This window comes from Xiphophorus hellerii, chromosome 3 (genome assembly GCF_003331165.1).
Source record: "Xiphophorus hellerii strain 12219 chromosome 3, Xiphophorus_hellerii-4.1, whole genome shotgun sequence".
Classification (NCBI taxonomy): domain Eukaryota; kingdom Metazoa; phylum Chordata; class Actinopteri; order Cyprinodontiformes; family Poeciliidae; genus Xiphophorus; species Xiphophorus hellerii.
Window position 1 is genome coordinate 11,304,919 of NC_045674.1, and position 20,182 is coordinate 11,325,100.

A 20,182-nucleotide genomic window follows, 5' to 3' on the forward strand; every position below is an offset into this window, starting at 1 on the left:
CTTTTTCTGAAATAACCAATGCAGTCAGAGGGGATGAAGTCACTCACTGATGTCGAGCCACTGATCTGTCAACTGAGGTAGTAACAGCAAGCTTATCTAAGGGTTAACCATCTTTTTGATATAAATCCCTGATATAGAGATCATTGACAAGCTTTGCAACCAACTGCCTGGTGGATTTAAGACAAAAACAGAGCAGAGCACCGTGGTGCAGTGGGTTACGTACTTTCCTGTTTGCAATAACACAGGGGACAGGTTGCAAAGAAGATTACAGAGACAGACAGACAGGTGTTTGACTAAAGTTAGTTTCTTCTGCTGTTTTGATACTTGGAAAAAAATAATAAAATCAATGAAGCATACCAGGATTCATGTTCAAAGTCTTAGAAGAGGATATTTGACTATTCTTGTACCAAGCTGTCTAATCAACCATTAGATTCATATTAGCATCAACACCATGTGTAGTAGGTAATCTTTCAGATGGGAGAGAGAGCTTGATGGAGAGTTTTCCAGATCCCTACATTTTGCAGGTGAGAAAGACTGCAGTCTGCTGTGAGAGCTGCATTCTAAGCATGTGAACAAAACTGATTAAACGAGATTGATTAACACTGCTGCAACATTCATCCATGACATTGGGAATAATACACTACAAAATAATTTCCACTTAACAAAAATTCAATTTTCACTTAAAAATTGCAGTCACAGATAAATTTAATAGCGGACATTGAATAAAACATTTAGTCAGGGTGCAACATGGATGAGCTTTAGTTACAAGCAGAGTTCTAGGCGGATCAATATGCATGCACCGAAACAGACTACAAAGATTTTCCAGAGCAAAAATAGACAGGTTTTCAGTGGGATTGACAGGTGTTAGATGGATAGAGACAAGCTTGTTTCAACATCCAACATATGCTATGGAGCCAGTCTGTAGTGGGTTCTATTTCACTCAAAGATCACCCTTGATGAGAGATGGCAAGGTAGGGTGTGCTGCTAACTAAAACCCATTATCTCAGAGCAGTGACCTCTGTAGGAATTTTCCCAGCTGACTGAGTGACTACTTATTCCACTTCCTTGGTTAAGGAAATCTGTATCTTTTATTATTTTTGAAAGGTTGAGAGAAATGTAAGCAGCTTCCTTGGAATCTGTGGGTTTGGTTAAGAATGACCTAAAGTTTAAGTCACCAAAACCAGTTTCTGAATTTCTTTGTTAATTATAAGTAGTCCATTAACAAATGTCTTTTTTAAACTTCTAAGTGGACTTTACACCATGATTCCCAACATCAATGAATGCCATGTTTTGTATTTCTTGTGTAGTATCATGGGCACGTTATCCTGAATATTCCATGTGTTTTTCTGTTTTAATTCACCTGGATAATTCAATTACCTTTACAGTTTCTCAAGTTCTATACAATCTGGTTATTGATATCAATACAAACCAAAGGAGCAAAATGGAGAACATGCAACATATGCAGAACATAGTGCACTGATGATTGCAAAACACTATCTGCATGAATGCGCTGGCAACCGAAGACATAGACAGAAGTTATGTCTCCAGGTTCTTAGTGAGAGGATGCTGAGAACAAAGCAGGGGCATCTTTGTTGGAGATGTTAAAATACAACCCACCTCTGAGCAAAGTTCCAATATGCAAAGGCATGCAGGTGACAATAAGTGGAATATTTTATGCAACTGATGTGCTCAAAAAGAGCAACAGGCACAAGATAGATGATACTGCCAGACCCAGAGGTGAGAAACTTATTTTGAATGGTTCATCTGGCCTAAGGAGGAGTCTTATAGAGCTTGATAAGGATGTAGGACCCTGGAAGAGGGGGCATGCAAGTACAGGCAGGCAAAGTAGCATTCGACTCACGCAGGAAAAACTACGGTGTGGGAAGAGTTTAGTAATGCTAAGAAGCAGGATTTTCAGTTTGCTTCAAGGAGATTCTGGCAAAATGCCAGTCAGGGGAAACCATGAATCATTGTACATTTACTGTTGTAAAGGTGCTTTGTTGACCCCATTTAATGATGCAGCTCAGTAATGGAATAAATGCTTGTTTCACAGAAATTAAAGATTCTACCACATGGCTGTTTGTTCCCATCTGCTATTACTAAAGGAAAAGATCTGGTAGCAGTTAGTGAAGAGTTAAACATGAGGTCCAGTTTGAAAGCATGGAAACCAACTGATTTATTCTGTCTGTGTGATGGACCTGCAACCAGTTCAAGGTGCTTTCTGCCACTGCCACACTAAGGCTAGAAATACACAGCAGCCACTCCACCACAAACTAGCATGGGAATAGGCAAATATAGACAAAAAAATAATATCCGTCTTGCAGTATATTTTCTGTTACATTTTTTACAAGATATTTACAGTGCTGAAACACAGGTAACAGGAAAGCTTCTTGGCTCATATCTAAAAACATAACATCATACTGTTTATGGCGCCTGCTTCACGGTGGGAACCAGCAACTGTCTGTTGATGATTGCCTCGCCTCTTTTTATTTTGCTTTCTGTGGGACATTTCTGAGCCTTTCCATTTTGAGCAGTGGGTGGGCTGCAGCTCTCAAAGATTTGTAGAAAGTGAACTTTGACAGAAAACCTTCACATTAAATACACCATTGCAGCCACAGCTGACAGCAATGTGAGTGACTTGTTTTTTTCCTAAAATAGAACCTCTTTGAAACAAGCCGAATATTACATTTTACATTTTTTATTCCATCGATTCTCTGTTACAAATGCATCTCAAAAGTAAGATTTCTGTCTCTAAAATGAAGGAAAGTCCCAAACATAGTTGGATTTTTTTTATATCCATCTTACTCAATGTGAAAAATTTTGTGTTTTGAGATTACTATTTAAGTGGCTTCAAGTGTAATTCTTACATGGTGGAGTGAGAATCTATACCAACATACTTCAAATGCAGCTTTTCCCCTTGAGCAAAAGGAAGAAGGTCCAACTTGGGGCTGCTTGATTAAATAATAAAACAAACCAAGTGTTCCTAGTGGAGTTCAAACCATATTGTTATCTTCTTGAGAAAGTATTTCACTGTAGGCTGAGACAGTAGAGTGGAAAGATTGTATTACAGATGCAGTCCTACTACATTATGCCACCCACTCCCAAAAGTTAGATATGAATATATAAGTAATCTGTTCTGCAAAAACAAAAATAAAACTATTTTCTTGGTGGAGTGTGGAGGATGAATGTTGGAACTCACAAATCAAGGAAAAAAACTGGCTATGTCACAGTGGATACGTGTGCATCACTTGGGAGAAGACAGTGGGTGAACAGACTGTGGCTCAGGCAGGTATTTTCTTTTAGTATCCATTGAGCTCTGAGCAGACGCCTAACCTCTAACTGATGATGCCCAAGTCCCTGCAGCCTCTTCCTGCTGAGCTCCAATCTTTTTTCCTCCACACTTCTGCAGTTGACACTGATTGGTGAATCTTTCCTAATCAGGGGCAAATGGCAGGTTTAAACCAGGACAATATGACCTGACAGTCTAAAAACAAGGATATGGGGCGTGCCGTGGTGGCGTAGGGCGTAGCGCGACCCGTATTTGGAGGCCTTGAGTCCTCGACGCGGCCGTCGCGGGTTCGACTCCCGGACCCGATGACATTTGCCGCATGTCTTCCCCCCTCTCCTTCCCTGTTTCCTGTCAGCCTACTGTCACTTAAGGGACACTAGAGCCCACAAAAGACCCCCTGAAGGGGTAAAAAAAACAAAAAAAAAACAAGGATATACGAGAGGGTTTTATATGTGAATGGAATATCTGTACAAACCCTCAAACCTTCAAATGGTTTTTAAAAAAAAAAACAGACTACATAATATTGGGCAAGTTTATTTCTAGGCCCCATTAATATACAAGGTAATTCACAGTGTTTTATAGGGTTACACAATATGGTGTAAATATACCATAACTGCCACATCAATGTGTTTAAAAATTAAAGGGCTGTTTGGAATCCAATAATTGTTAGCTAATATATCCCAAGTGTTATGGACATTAATTTTAAAAGCTAATATTGGATATAGACTCACAGCAGCAGATGCTCACACAGGACACATTGCCCAAAATGCTAGAGAAAACAGAGTGAGAGACTAAAGCAAAGAGAGGAAAGGAAAAAAAGAAGCACATAGCATAACTAACATAATCATCTTAATATTTACCAATGTTACAACCAGTGCTCTATTTTTTTTTAAAGAAAACCAAGGTATAAATAAAGTTTTTAATTAATAAATAACACAATGAACTGAAAAGTAAGCTTTGTCTTTATGGGAAAGCTACTGTAAACATTAATGTTCCTGAGATCAAGTAGACAAAGGCTTCTGCTTACCTCAGCTTTTCAGAGAATTAGTCCCAGAGCTGAGGAGACTAGACACTAAATGTTGTCTCTCCTTGTTAAACCCCTTCCTGGAAACTGACGCTTTTCACATGACAGATAACTCCAAAATGTACTTAGGTCCATTCAGTGCCCTATGCAACATTCACAAGATTTTATAGTCCTTTTATAAATGCCCATGCAGTGAATTATTCTCTGGTGTAATATGAGCTATTTTCCAGGTGTTAGTCAGGACTCTGGCAGGAGCATTGTGTACTGAAACTGCTCAATTGATTTTTAAAGTTTTTTTAAGTTTAATTCTGTGGTTTGCTCAGTTGGGTAGTTGATTGCACAGTTAAGTGCTAGGTTCAAATCTTGCCCAAGGACCTTTCTGCATTGGGTTTGCATGCAAGGGTTCAGCAATTTTTTTCCCTTGTTGAATCACAGTTGCGAAAGAAAAATGTAAAACTCAATAAACAGAAAGATTTAGAAATGAGTAGCAATTACAATCGTCTATTAGTCAAAATGAGCCTCTTTTCAGTGGAAATCTGGATTCCTTCTGTGATCCGACAACAGAAATAGAAAAGTATATGAGAGGGAAGATTTTTTTTTTTCTCAAAACACAGCTATGTAAAAATGCAATATATAGTCAAGCATAGAAGCAGAGAAACAAATTATGCTGTTTCTCCCTCCTCCCCCATACATCTAAGGATATGTCAGCCAGCAACCCTTGGCGTGCATAGGTAAATTCGTATTTTATTTATTTAGTTACTACAGGTTACAGGTTCCTGGGAAGTTCAAGTTTAGGATATCTATGTGAGAATGAGGCAGCTGCCTCATTTAAATTTCAAGACAGTGGATCATTTCACCAGATACTGATCACCTCCTTCTGGCATCTTAAGAGCCAGTGTGTTCAGTAATGCTTTCTCACATACAAAGAAACAAAACAATCTTGTGGGTATCTAAATGCAATAAACATGAGTCCAAGAAGAAAATGAAAACATTTGTATTTTCTATAATGTTATTCAACCATAGGAGTGTAATGTGGTCTTATACCACAAGGTCTTGCAAATTAATACTCCTCAATACTTCTGCCTTGAGTGAAATTTGTGTCAAAGTGTTATCCAGCTGAGGTTTTCATGCAAGCATTATATTATATGGGGTGTGTTTTAAGTTTAATGTCCTTATTTTGAAGTAAGAAACTAAGAATTTTTAGTTGTCCTGTTCTGTTGACAACAAAAAGTGCTTGTCATGCTATCTGACAGCAGAAGCTTACAAAAGCCCCGAAGAAGCCCTACCACTCTTAAATTATTTATCTGACAGAATTTCAAGTCTGCCCAAAAACTAGAGTGGCCCCTAATCGCTGTGAATACCAGTCTAGTGTACCTTGATCAAACCTGAACCACAAAATTCTACATTGAACAAAAAGAATATGAACCACAATTTAAGACTTTGGAAAGTTTAATTTACTTTTTGGTAACACAAAAAGGATAATTCTCAAAGCTTGTTTAGCATTAGGACTGCTTAGAAATTAGAGAAGTTTAAATATCTTGGTGTCTTGTTTGTTAGTGATAGTAGGATTGAGCGGGACATAATTAGACTGATTAGACCCTTGTCTGCAGTAATTTAGGAATTGCTCCAGTGTGTTGTGATGGGAAAAAGATGGAAAATAAATGTTATTACTCTAGTTACAGCCTTGCTTATAGTAGTAAAAAATGGATCATGGTGAGGAGGTCCGCAATATGCTGTATGCCTGAGATGGAGTAACTGCTCCTCCACATCAAAAAGAGTCACTTGAGGTTGTGGGTGTATCTGATCAGGATGCCTCATCGACACCTGCTTTTTAGAGGTTTTCTGTCAAAGTTGAAGAAGAATCCAGGTAGACCCTGAACAAGGTGGAGGGCCTAGTCCACTCTGTCCAGCTCCGTCAGCAGATCCTGCACAGCTCTTCTCCATTGTGGGTACTTATTTCAAGGGTAGTACAAGCCCCACCCAGATGCGTACTGTGCAGAAGTGATTTGATTGACAGTTGACTGCATTCACTGACTGGCCCATGATTAACGTCATTGCAAATTCCAAACAATATTTATCATATACTATTGGACCAATGGACATTCCATCTGCTATCACAAAGCTGCATAGTGTGGAGGAGTGTAATTATAAGATTAATCACAAAAAGTGCGCCAGAAGCACATGCATTAACTTTTGGAGCAGAATAACGGTGATTTTGCAGCTCGTCTCTCTGAAGAACGAGGCAGCAATGAAGAAGAGAGAAGCGGTGCAGCTGTGGTCAGCGTTCTGTCAGCGATACAGTTTTGTGTTGTTGGTGTAAAACTGAAGAACTATATAATATTAGTTTTTTTATGACATGCACTTAATTTTGTGTTTGGAATTTTTTTAAATGAAGTTCATGTTTGGATATTGTCTTAAATCTTTTGACTGCATTACCTAAATCCAAAAGGTTGCACATGCTTAAAAAATAAAGTGCCAGGATATAGATGTACTTATATGTGTAACAAAACACATAAAAGTATGTATTTTGTTATCTGAATTGTTTTTATTATGTTTGGATGTGCAATGAATTTCCATAAGACAAAATGAAATATCTGGGGGTTTTTAGTCCATCAAAACCAAAATGGAAAAAGTTTCTCCACTGCTGAGTGTCACTGCAAACTTCATTGGAGAGTCGTCCACAACTGCTGCACATTCGCATCCCGCCCACATTCCCATATGCACACCCACAACAGTGAGGAACAGACCGTAATGGAGACTGAACTGGTGTTGAACCAAACTCCACATTAACTGGCTAGTGAGAATCGACAATGGTGAAACAGCTTTTGTTTCTAGACAGGAGTGACTTGGAAAGTTCCAGTTGAGGTGTGTATGACCTTTGCCCCTACAGTCCAATATCAGATAAGTGAGATGATGGATAGTATTACATTCTATCAGTGCATATCTCATCCGTCTCCTACAGATTGTTGGATTTATTAAAAAACTTTTTTGTTTATTATGAAATTGAAAAAGAATTTAAAGAAAGCCTTTTTATTCACGGCCACACAGAAGAAACTGTAGCATATTTTTACCTCAATGATTTGCTCCCTCATTAAAGGAGAGCTTATGGTCCACTCCTATGAACTCTGAATCTCAGAACGACCAACAAAACGCCTCCTGCACCATTATACTGCAATTACCTCCTTCCAGCGTTCTCCCCTACATAAACAAGTCCTGTAATTTCTGTGCTGAGAAATAAAGTGCAACTAGAGCAACATAACATAGCCAGCTTCGCTGCCTCCATATATCACTACAAACAGAACCGCAGCCATATTTCAGCTACTGCCAGCCAACTCCAGCGCCTGGAGCTGCTGGGTTATAAATTCAAGGGAAAAGTCGGGAACTCATGCCGACCTCGGAGCATCGTCTGTAGGTGACGCTTAAGGCTGTAGCCATGACAGCAGAGGGAAGAACTGACCCAGAGATGAATCCCTGCAGTGAGCCGAAAGGGGTTGTCAAGGTTGAGGTGGTGGAATGGAGGAGAGGGTGGGGGTGTATCATTTAACACACCACAGGCTGGGGCTATGAAAGACCCCTTTGTTAGGGAAACAAACACAAAGAATTAGCGACAAACATCTGTCAGCCAAACAGAAGCTGGTCTGAAACATGCAAGCTCACTACCATCCAAACACAGTTAATACATGTTCCTTTTACCTCACTCTTCAACTTCAATATACCTTCATTTACAGCTGTCATATAAACCTCAAAGGACATGCCTTCATCTACAACAAATATCAATTTTTGTTCTGTCCTGCTCTTTTCCATTTGTGCTCCGCTGTTTTTCAACTCAATTCCTGGCGGTAGTACATGCTTCTGAGAATGATGTTCAAAGCAGTAAATTACTTTGACTTTGTTCCAATATGAGCAAATTCTCTGGGCTTTTCACACATACAAATAAGGCAAAATGGTGCCACTGGTGAATACACACATTTATAAACTGAAAGCGGAAGAATCAACTGGTTATTATCCTCATTCATAATTAATCGCAACGGCTCAACAATACAGCAAATCCATGGCTAAAATCACAACTGTCTGGCTAACCTTTTCTCAATTGAAACAGACGCTTATTAATTGAAAATACTACATTTGATATGAATTCAGTAGCCGCTGTTGAATGACAGAATTGTTTCTGTTGCTTTCAAAATGAAATGGATGGAGGCATTCACGAAAAGAAAAAGAAACATAAAACTTTGAGAAAAAACATCTGTTGGAAATTTCAGTCCCTGGATGTAGTCTTTAATATGCAGCCAGAGGAGCCACTACTCTTCAAGAAAGGCTTTGAACAGGATTTTGGAACCTAGCTGCAGGGATTTGCTCCCTTTCCGCTGCAGGGGCTTTAGAGAGGTCAGGTGCTGATGTCAGGCGATAAGGCCATGCTTTCAATTCGGCCTTCCACTTCCTCCCAGAAGGTATTTGATGGGGTTGAGGTCAGGTTCTGTGCACACCAGTTAAGTGTTTCTAAAACAAACTCAAAGAGCTTTCTGTTTTGGACATGGCGTAATGTACTGGGAACTGACCAAAGAAAAGGGCCCCCTCCAGTTGTTTCTTTGCTGTTGAGGACTGGATGTATAACTTTTTCCAAAGAAAACATGAGCTAAAATTATAATACAAACCAAAAAAGAACAGTTTATGAGAATTGCACACTTTTAGGTTTCACACTGTTGGTCTTAGAAAGCATGCAGTTTGATGGTGACATTAAGACTTGAGGAAATTTTATGCACATTTATTAAGAAAGCAGAGCTGATTATAAAAATGTTTTAAAAGGCAACCTCCCTAAGACATTAATCCATATTTGCTGTCCTGATCAAAGCCTTAGAAAAGCTGCTTGATGTAGTTCAGGTTTTTTCTGGTTAAAACATCTCATTTGAGCTGTTTTAGTTCATCTGAGCTGAGCTGTTTACATTAAATGTAAAAAAAATCTTGAAAACCCAGCCTTTTTATTAGAAACTGAGGTATAATGATTATGTTGAATTGTTTATTTATTTGTATGGAACAAATCCTGCATGTTGTTCAAAGTGTGCAACTGTCTTTTAAACTGGAAATGATTGTGTAATGGGTGTGTGTATACCTGGGAACACACAATGATGGTATAGTTGTAGACTGAACCAATGGCAATATTGATTAGAAATTAAATCAATTAATTGGGTGCAGTTTATTGATGAATGATTATACCACAATTTGCTACAGATTGTGCTGGTTTTACCTGCTTAGTTTTACAAACTGTTTGAAAGGATAACATAAACATTAAGATAGGTCTAGAACATGAGCAGGCAGGATTCAAATTTTGGAAAATTAGCCTGCTATGTATGGATGAAGGTCAGTACTGAATATTTAATATGACTAATGCAGCCTTGAAAATATTGAGGAGAAATATTCCATTAGGGCTGTGACCAGAAGATGGTCAAAGCTGTCAGTGGTATCCTCTGCTGGGGCTTGATGCCTTGTGACCCAGCATGACTCCATCTATGAGCTCTGCTGGTAATTAAGCAATGAGTACGTCCTTAGACCTGACGGTTCTAAAAAGGGCATCGCTGCTGATCAACAAAGAGGGCTAAATAAAACAGGAAGTGTGTGAAATGCAACAGGATAAGTAAATCAATTTAAGAGTTGTGAGAACTATCCTGATGTATTTTAGGGGTGTGCATATTTTTGCTTTCATGGAAATTTTTTGTTATTAAAGAAATTACTTGCTTCACAAAATAACAGTTTACCTCATTCAGTTTGTGTTTTTTTCTTCATTTGATTTTTTTTATCTGTCACTTATTAAAATATTCAACAATGAGAAATATTCAATGAGAAAAACTCTATTGTTGTGATTTTTTTTTCATGATTAAAGTCACTGATCACTTTTGCAAACAGAATCTAAAACATGAACCAGACACAGTTTTACTATAAAATAAATATTTTTTTTGCTAATCAAGCCTAATTATTGTCCTGTTTGTTATCGTTGTGGCTCTTCTGATTGTGGGTCAAAATGCTTTTGTCTGGCAGGTCTAAGGAGATCCTTACGTCTCAGCAGTTCCAGTGTTCAGATGGCATATTTTTACACCTTTAAACATTGTTTAAAGTTCATTTGGCATATTTTTAAAAGACTATGAATAGCAGCTTAGTTTATTGTAAAGGTTGCCAACTGTTCGTCTCCAACAGTTTTTGTAAGTATTATTTTTTAAGTGGATTTCAAGCTATAAATCAGACTATTTTGTAAGATAAGCCAAATTATCTTTAGAGTATTGAGCTACAGAACATGTTATGATCAGGTTTCCTATTTGCTTTGCTATTTTGTTGTAAATTGTTATTTGACCCAGGATACAATCCCATAAAAAGGATTCCATGCACAAGTACCTCTGGTAGCATCACATAAAGCAACGTTTTTCAAAGTAGACCCATTTGTAACTTTCTTAATTTCCCCTCTTTATTTGAATGTCCTTAAATCAAATGTCTCCGTCAACGTTTATCTTTCAGTCACAACACTGAATGGATTTCAGTATTATATGAGCACAATAACACACAGGCAAGGGGCATTTTGTGAAAAAAGACTGCAGTAGAAAGGAGCAATCAGATTCATGACCAAAGATCTTCATTGAGACAGATATGGTCTGGGTAGTGCCTCCTATTAAAGTCCCAAAGATTCTGAACTGTTGAACCACCTGCTGCTTCTGCAGAAAATAATTGCCAGGGAGACAATCAGGGGTCATGGAGTCAATCTCTGGCATAAGAACATAAGGCTGGACCTTGGGCAGCTCAAATGGTTTAGTATCAATGTCAAAATGTCTTAGAAGTAGCTCGTCTGCCCCAGTGTGTTCAGATATTAACTATAAGCTCGATTCTTGTGCAACTTGTAAACTCATGTGCCTAAATGCAGAATTAGTTGGGTTTTACTCTCCAGAGTTCTTCCTCAAAATCTATTTTCTGAACCTCTGCAGAAGAAACCCATCCTTCATTATGGAAGGATGGTAGGTTATTGCTATTGTACACTGAATAATGAAAATGACACTGCTATGTAATGTCTTTAATAGCTGACTGAATGTTCAAAAACAAGAATGTTCTAACGTGAAAAAGACAGACTTATGGAAATCATACATTAGCTACTCAATGCAAGAATATTGAAAGCAAATAATGAAAAGTATGAATTTTATTAAATCAGTAGGCCCTTTAATTGTGATTGAATAAATGGAAATATAAGATAGTACACCTTTTATATGATATATGCAACAGCGTCTGCAGATATACACTGCCTGGCCAAAAAAAAAGTTGCCACCTGGATTTAACTAAGCAAATAGGTACAAGCCTCCTATTGGATAAGTACTGCATAGGCGATTATCTTTCAGCTGGCAACAAGTTATTTAACCCCAGCTGATCCAATGAGTAACTCCTCATTTCTTAAACAACTATGGCAAAAGACACATCCTGTGGTCGTGGAAAAGACGTTAGTCTGTTTAAGAAGGGTCAAATCATTGGCATGCATCAAGCAGAGAAAACATCTAAGGAGATTGCAGAAACTACTAGAATTGGGTTAAGAACTGTCCAACGCATCATTAAAAACTGGAAGGATGGTGGGGAACCATCGTCTTCCAGGAAGAAATGTGGTCGGAAAAAAATCCTGAATGATCGTGATCGGCGATTACTTAAACGTTTGGTCAAATCAAAGAAAAACAACAGCAGAACTCAGGAGTATGTTTAATTGTGAACGCAAAAGCATTTCCACACGCACAATGCGAAGGGAATTCAAGGGGTTGGGATTCAACAGCTGTGTAGCCGTAAGAAAACCTCTAATCAGTAAGGCTAACCAGAAAAAAAGGCTTCAGTTTGCTAGGGAGCATAAAGATTGGACTCTGGAGGAATGGAAGAGGGTCATGTGGTCTGATGAGTCCAGATTTACCCTGTTCCAGAGTGATGGGTGCATCAGGGCAAGAAGAGAGGCAGGTGAAGTGATGCACCCATCATGCCTAGTGCCCACTGTACAAGCCTGTGGGGGCAGTGCTATGATCTGGGGTTGCTGCAGTTGGTCAGGTCTAGGTTCAGCAACATTGTGTGCCCAAAGAATGAGGTCAGCTGACTACCTGAATATACTGAATGACCAGGTTATTCCATCAATGGATTTTGTCTTCCCAAGTGGAACGGGCATATTCCAAGATGACAATGCCAGGATTCATCGGGCTCACATTGTGAAAGAGTGGTTCAGGGAGCATGAGACATCTTTTTCACACATGGATTGGCCACCACAGAGTCCAGACCTTAACCCCATTGAGAATCTTTGGGATGTGCTGGAGAAGGCTTTGCGCAGTGGTCAGACTCTCCCATCATCAATACAAGATCTTGGTGAAAGATTAATGCAACACTGGATGGAAATAAATCTTGTGACACTGCAGAAGCTTATTGAAACAATGCCACAGCGAATGCGGGCTGTAATCAAAGCTAAAGGCGGTCCAACAAAATATTAGAGAGTGTGACCATTTTTTGGTGGCGACTTTTTTTTTGGCCAGGCGGCGTATTTGACAGTTATTTAGATCTCCTTTCAAGAAAAAATGTCAATCATTCTCTCATCTCCGCATCATGATTGGCATTTTTTACTATTTTCAGACATTATATACACAAAGCAATCAATCACTAGTACAATGAATTTAATAAATAATTATAAGTTGCAGCCCTGGATAATCAAAGCTTCACATATTTGGCTTGTGTGTTATATAAGTAGACAGTTGAATCTGAGGAAGTCATGTCCAGCTTCTATTTTATTTACTAGCTTTCAGAGCAGCGGTTCTGTAATTTCACAATCGCCAACAGCTAAAATAAGCAGCAATAGTTAGCCTAGTATAGTTCAGTGTCACAGCAGAACAGCAACAGGGAATGAGCTGTCTACTTTAATCCCTTTTTAGTCCTCCTATTTCCCCGAGGCCACTGCATTGTGATGCAGAGTCACTCAGCCACCTCTCAAATTGTGCGAGTGTGTGTGTATGTGTGTGTGTACACCTCATTAATCAAGTCCTATGCCTCGATGCAGTATCTGGTCAATTCAGCATCTCTCAACTTCTGTTTCCCTTTAATTCTTGGTTGAGTCCTCACAGTTTCCATCCTCTCATCTCCATAGATTTCTGTCTTTTTTTCCTCCTCTTTCTCCTAGGATCCATGTTTGCTTGCTAAGCCTCATTAACAATTAATTACCAGTCAGCTAGTCAAGTCACCCCTGGACCGCTGGGCCTCTCAATGATTCATTAGTCAGGGTTACACAACGTGGCACAGTATAAACATACACACAAAAACGCAGAAGTTTCATGCCTTTTCTTTCAGTTGTTGGGGGTGGTGGTGTGTCGACAGACTTTTGGGGACACATGAACACGTCTACACACACAAACACATAATAGCAAGCATATGGAAACACCTCACATGCGTGAACACATCCAGCATCACCTGTATCTAATCACAATGTTCTCATTAAAAAGAGATCAAGGAAAACTGATTGAGTCATGCATACAAGAGGTCCCTGAAAAGTACTTCAAAGTCAAACTAAAAGACTTTGTTGTGTCTTCTAAAGTTCACTTTGGGAAATCTAAAGAGTTCAGAACTGAAAAGGGAAATTATTTAAATCAAGCTAAAACTAAAGCCTTTTCTTCTGTTCTATTTCATTCTATTATCACCTTTAATCCTGGCAAAATTCGACATTGAATAACTGTTACTTCATTAACCTTCATTCCCCTTTTCTTTTTTCTCCACAGGTTGGGAGGTGTTGACTTTAGGAAGTCGAAAGGCCCACTGAGCAGAGCAACGCTGATGAATCTGGGTGCCAAACTTTTAAATTAGAAAGAGAACTTTCAAGGGCACTCGCTCATTTTCATTTATTTCCAAAGGAGTTTCCAGCCACTTCTGGTCCAATCCAAAGATGGTCATTAAGTGGGCAGACAAAAAATGTTTCAATGTGCCTGCAGCCAATTTCTTCACTCCAGTAATATTCAGCAGGAGTCCAGAAGTTCAAGACTGAAACAAAAATGTCCAGCCCAGGGGGCACTTACTTTTAATTAGTAAATTTTTAAAATTTAAAAAAAAAAAAAATGATTGCAAGACATCTTATGAAATAGCTCCATAATCACTTTCATTTGTTCTATACTCGACATATGCATTGTTTGAAATTGTTGAATTAAATTACTTTATCTTCTCTGTTTCTCTTTCCATAGAAAGTATTCCTGGCCCTGTGCAATTACACTGTAGTGTTCATTCTCATGGATGGACCCACTGGCTAAATGTTGTCCTAAAAAATGAAAGTACTTCAGATTGAATTAAGTCCTTGCCAGAGAAATTGCTCTCATTAAATGGTATATTATTTTCGTTCTGTTTCCACTGAAAGTACTTTTGGAGATATCAATACCATTAACTATGTGAACTCTTTTGCTCTTTTATTCTCAGAGAAAGAAAGCCAGGACCAATACTTTTAAGTTTCAAATTGTCCTTGACTTTTGATAAATACATTTTGGTGGATGATTAGGGTGTATTGAAAATACTCCTGGCCATGTCCTTCTGTATGTATCCGTTTCTTTCATTTACAGTATAATTAACAGTCATTTTTATCCCATTAAATATTGGCTATTGTTTTGTTTTTCAAGTTTTCCTTTTTTAGTAGAGTGGCTTAAGATGATAGACATTAGTTGTAAGTGAGTGCCATAAATAGAGTTGGCAAAAGTAAACCTGAATGAATTGCAGTAACTTAGATTAAAACATGAATTAATCATTTTAAATTAACTTTTTAATGCAGAAAATTTTTAATTAATAGCTCATGAAGTTAACAAAATTTTGTAATATTAACTATACTGTACTAGGCACACCTAATTTATGCTCAGTGTGTTTACATATTATCTGGACTGATGTTGGGGGGGGGGGAATTTTAACTGACTAGAACTTTATTATTATTTGTATGTAACTTACATAGGAAAAATAAAACAATATTCCTAAAATAATTTAATATCTTACACCCCAACACCACGGTCTATTGACAGCCCAGGTCAACCAAATGTCACAGAAAATCCTTAAGTTAATGTTTGCCTCTGTTCACTTAAAGTATACACTTCAATGGCACAGTGCCTAGATTTACTGGCTTGCTCAGTGGTCCTTTGCTTCTGCTGAATGTTGGAGGAGGACAAAGTTAATTCACTTCCCTAATTTTCCCAGCTGGTTTCAACCCAGCGTCCTTCCTCTGCCCTTAAATCTGGTGAACCACAACCCTCTCAAAGGGATGTTTTATCAGCGCGTCCACACACTGAGAGACACTTAGGCTAATTGTGAACATCAACCTGCCCACAGAAAGCGGTTGACCAGTCTTCTGCACCAGCAGCTTTGGATAGCTGTGTTTGTGGCTTAGTGTAATTTCTGCAGCCAGGTAGCAATTTTTAGCAGTTCATCACTCCCATTGTGGTCATTTCCCTTCGTCAGTTTACAGCTCAGCACAAACTTTGCCTTCACCTGTGCAGACACTGATAAAGTTGCAGGGTAGAAAGACTCAAGCAGAACTTAAACTTTAAATACATTTTAGAGAAGAGAATTTAGAGGGAGACCTTGAAGCAGGAATGCACCAAGGTTGATGAGGCGTTAAACTACATGGATTCACATTGCTGTGCACTCAAGACTTGAGAGAACAGTGACGAACATTTGTTTCTTAAAAGACAAATCCTCTCGAGTCTTCTTCTGTCACTTCCAAACTTTTTCAAGGATCTAAGATTAGCTCTAAATAGAACTACCCACTGGAAACCTTGATAATACCCGACCTTTAGAAAAGCGAGACAGCTCTCTTACCCTGCAGCAAACAGGGCCAAGAGGGAGTGAAGTAGGAGTAGCAGTCACTATAACTTTTTTTTTGCTTCAATCATAAGCAAAAGCTAATTTTTCAACATAGTTGAGGAGTTGCATATAGATGAATAGCTTCTGCACCTGTGATGTGACGTGACTTTGTAAATAAATGCTGATTTTTACAAAGTGGGGAGTGAAGAATAAACACAAAAAACATGTCTATGTCAAGTGTATTCTAGTGTATACCTAGCATTAGCACAACTTTAATCTTAAAGAAAGATTTGTACTGATATTTTAATTACAATGAAAAAAATAGAAAATAAATTTTGGGAAACAAAATTCCTATTTTGCATTGAGACTACTGTCTCAGTGCAGAAACAGACTGTTTCAGTCAGAGTTTGAAAGTTCAAAGAAAATGACAATGAACTCAAATTAGCCTTCCTGTTATCTGCTCTTTCCATCTTACCGCATGACATGTCATAGAAAATACAGTTCCATTTTAAATACTCCGTAACGTTTCTCTGGCAAAATATTTTTTTAACACCTTACTAATTCAGAAAAAAAATCACATTTTGTGTTATTCACACTCAGCACCAGCTTCTACATTGAAGAGTTGTGTAGTCAGTGCAAAGTGGTAGTGCTTATGCATGGTATATTGACTCATTTGAAAAAGATTAGATTTTTTCCAGTACAGTTGCCAGCACTGGTCATTCGGGCTGCAAATTGGTCCATTCTAGTCACCAGCCATGGATTTCTGGTTTATTCATGAGCCAAATAATATTAAAGGTTGAACAATTTGTGAAGTGGCTTGAATGACTTCAAGTCAAAAAGCAATTGGAGGTAAAATTGTTGACTCTGCATGTTCCTTGACAGACTTTCACCGTTCTCGGAGGAGAAATTAAGTTCTCTTTAAATGCTGCTGACATGTTATAAAGAAATCATGAGTTGGTAAACTCTTTCTCTCTCTCTGTCCATTTGTCCATCTCTCCTTATGAATGCCAGCCAGTGCACAGACGTGATAAATTATGTTATTGAATGCTGAGGCATTAATATATCTAGTCATAGTTCTGATCTACACAGAATCTATTAAAAACTGTTTCTATATTACCAGAAAATAGCAAAGCTGCGACTGCGGAGAACAAAAACCAATTTAAATATTGATTTAAGGTTGTTTCCCTCTAGATAAACCTTGTCGCAAATTTTACAGGCAGCGGGACCCGTGTAGCAAAGATCACTGTCATCTAATCAGTCACTTGGTATTTCAACATACCTGCGTCTTTCAGCTTCAAAAACTCTGAAACCCAAATACAAAGGAAGTGCCTTGTGAGGCAGCTCCACTCTTCTCTGCGATTGTGTGAATGAGTGACAGAAAACCCTTTCTGCAGTGCGTTGTGGAATCTAACGAAGGTTAAAAGGGGTTGGCTAAGTGCAGACCATTTACCTCCCACTCAGCAAAGACATGCTATTTGGCCTTTTTTCTGGAGTTTTTCTTATAAAATAAATGAAAGGGGAAGCCTCACGGGTGTGGAATGGTAATGATACACTGCAACATTGAGAGGGTGCATTTGTTGCATTTGTTGCTATGCTGACACTTTAGAGTAGAGCTGGACAATACATCGAATCCCAGCTGTTTGTCCAGTTCCAAAAGACTGCTTGGATGCATGTTTTGGTAAACTATTACATTTTAGGAGATGATGCGTTAAAATTCTGGTTGCCAACAATATGTTGGTCTGCTTGGATAGACCGTCACTGTTTTTAGTCCTACAGTTGAAATACATCTCAGTAAACAGTGCATTGTGATTATGGAATAAAGAGAGAATAGTATTTAATCCTAAAATTTAACAATCATATCACAGTGTCATGTTTTCCCACTGGATTTCCAAATCTACAATCAGGCCAATAATTAAAAACTACCGGAACTGTGATAAAAATAAATAAATAAAAAGTCGGTGGACAGAAGCCAAGTTTATCTTGCCAACGCACAAAGTGGGAAGGGCAAATTAAAGAAAAATCTCCAAAGCACAGCAATATTTTTCTGAGAGATTATGCTACTGCAATAAACAAGGAAAATATTTTTTTTACTAATATTAGTTTTACTCATAACAGAAGCAATGAGGGCTGAATCAAATATTTGGATTCTGTAGAAAACCTCCTGAATACTGCAACAACAGTATATAAATAAATCATAATTAATGCTTCCTGCTCAAAATTCTCTAATCAGCAGGAGTCTGTGAGGTACGACAATGGAGAAATCAGAGGCAGCAACGCACATTCTGCCAAATGAAGCTTCTCTGCTTAAAACGGACAGTTTTCAATAAATAAAAACATAAATATTATGTATGATATGTACAAATATAAATCCAGTTAATTAAAATGTATGTGTTTTTTTACAAAAGGCTAAGATCTGTGGGATTCGGTCATAAACACTGTCCATTTGTAGTCAGACATATCCAGACCATTTTACCAATATAAAATCTTTACTGCAGAGTTCTGGATGAGTAGATGGCTGTCCTTTTATTGAGGAACTAAACACTTGCCCTCACTCAAACACACACACGCCCACACACACCCCGTCTTGGAAGTTGCCCAGTGCTACCTTCTGCCACATGACCACCGTGCTGCACCACTGGAGCAGGTGCAGATTCAGTCGGTGTTCAAGGGCATGTCAACAGCTGTGGTGCTTGGATAAACGGCTCTTTCTTTGTTTATCTGTTCAGATGTCTGTCACCATCCAGGGGATTCAAACTGGTCGGGTCAATCTCACAGCTGGTCTGATTTTCAGGTTTATTAAAGTCAAGAGGTCAGACAATCTGATGTCAGTAACAAAATAATCAGAGCATTCTGGTGCAACTTAATAGGTCAGTAGGACAGACAAAACTGGTGCTTTGGGGATGACTCTAATGTAAAGACGTACAGAGGAATTAGTCATTATTTAACTTGAGAGACTCTGACAGGTAGCTGGCAGGCCAGAAACCGCAAAATCTAATCTTCTTCTAATCAGTGAACAACTAAAACCCGCACATTACCCCGTCAAAGTAACAACAGCACTCTTTCTTGTTCAATTTGTTACTCGAGAAAGAGGACTAAAAGTTAGAAAAAAGGATCTAGTACGCTATTTAAATGGTTTATGCATTGTGCAAGGAAGTGAGAGAAAACAAGATTTTTAGTGGAAAAGACATCAGGAAGGTTCAGAGGAATATCACAAAGTTGTATTTTTGTTCTCCTGGTAAAGAAGCAGATATAGAAATCTAAGAGTGAAGGAAGGGATCAACCATTTCAAGGGAATACTTACAGATAATTATGATTTATTAAAGTAAACTTTGCTAAATTGCGATAGAAGATGCAAAAGAGAGTCTGAAATGACAACTTCCAACAATTTTGTTGTTGGAACAACAAAATTATTTTGTAATTGTGTGTGGGGTGTATGAGGTAGAAATGATGCATGTAAACCACTGGATGATTTAACTGGAGCACAGTAATATTATATGAATGTGCAAACTAAAACTGAAGTAGTGCAAACTTTGCACTCCGTCATGTTTGTTTATGTCTGTTTTTATTTTGTATTTTTGAAATAGAAATTTAAGCTGAGTTACATTTCATGTATTAATTTTTGAGGATAATTTGTAAAACTATCACTTGCTCAGAATTCTGCACAAAAATTCTGATTAATCCAATCATACTCGCACACAAATACCAGTCAACAGTCAATTCAGTATCACATTGTCTGTGCCACACAGTGTAAAAAAAAAATAATTTAAAATAATACTGTGTCTGAAACAATTAGTCCACTAATCACCATCTGTCCGTTTTTCAATACAGGATTAATCCTTCAGGGTTGCAGTGGGTGCTGGTGCTTCACAATCAAGCAATGAACAAGAGATAGGTACACAGAAGACAGACAGAAGAGAAAAATGGTTAAAAAAAAATTAAAACTCCATGCATAAAGTTTCTTTCTGCATTTTCCCAAGACCTTCCTGCAGGAGCTATCAGTTGAGGAAAACAGACACACTCCAGCCGGGTCCCCAGAAAATGTAAAAGTCGACCTGTAGCACTGACAG

At 38.2% G+C, this 20,182-nt stretch overlaps 1 protein-coding gene across 1 annotated transcript in view; it reads right to left on the reverse strand.

Annotated features, from left to right (window-relative positions):
• The window catches only part of tmem145 (transmembrane protein 145), a 58,720-nt gene that overhangs the window by 37,414 nt on the left and 1,124 nt on the right, over positions 1-20,182 (reverse strand). The window lies entirely within an intron of this gene.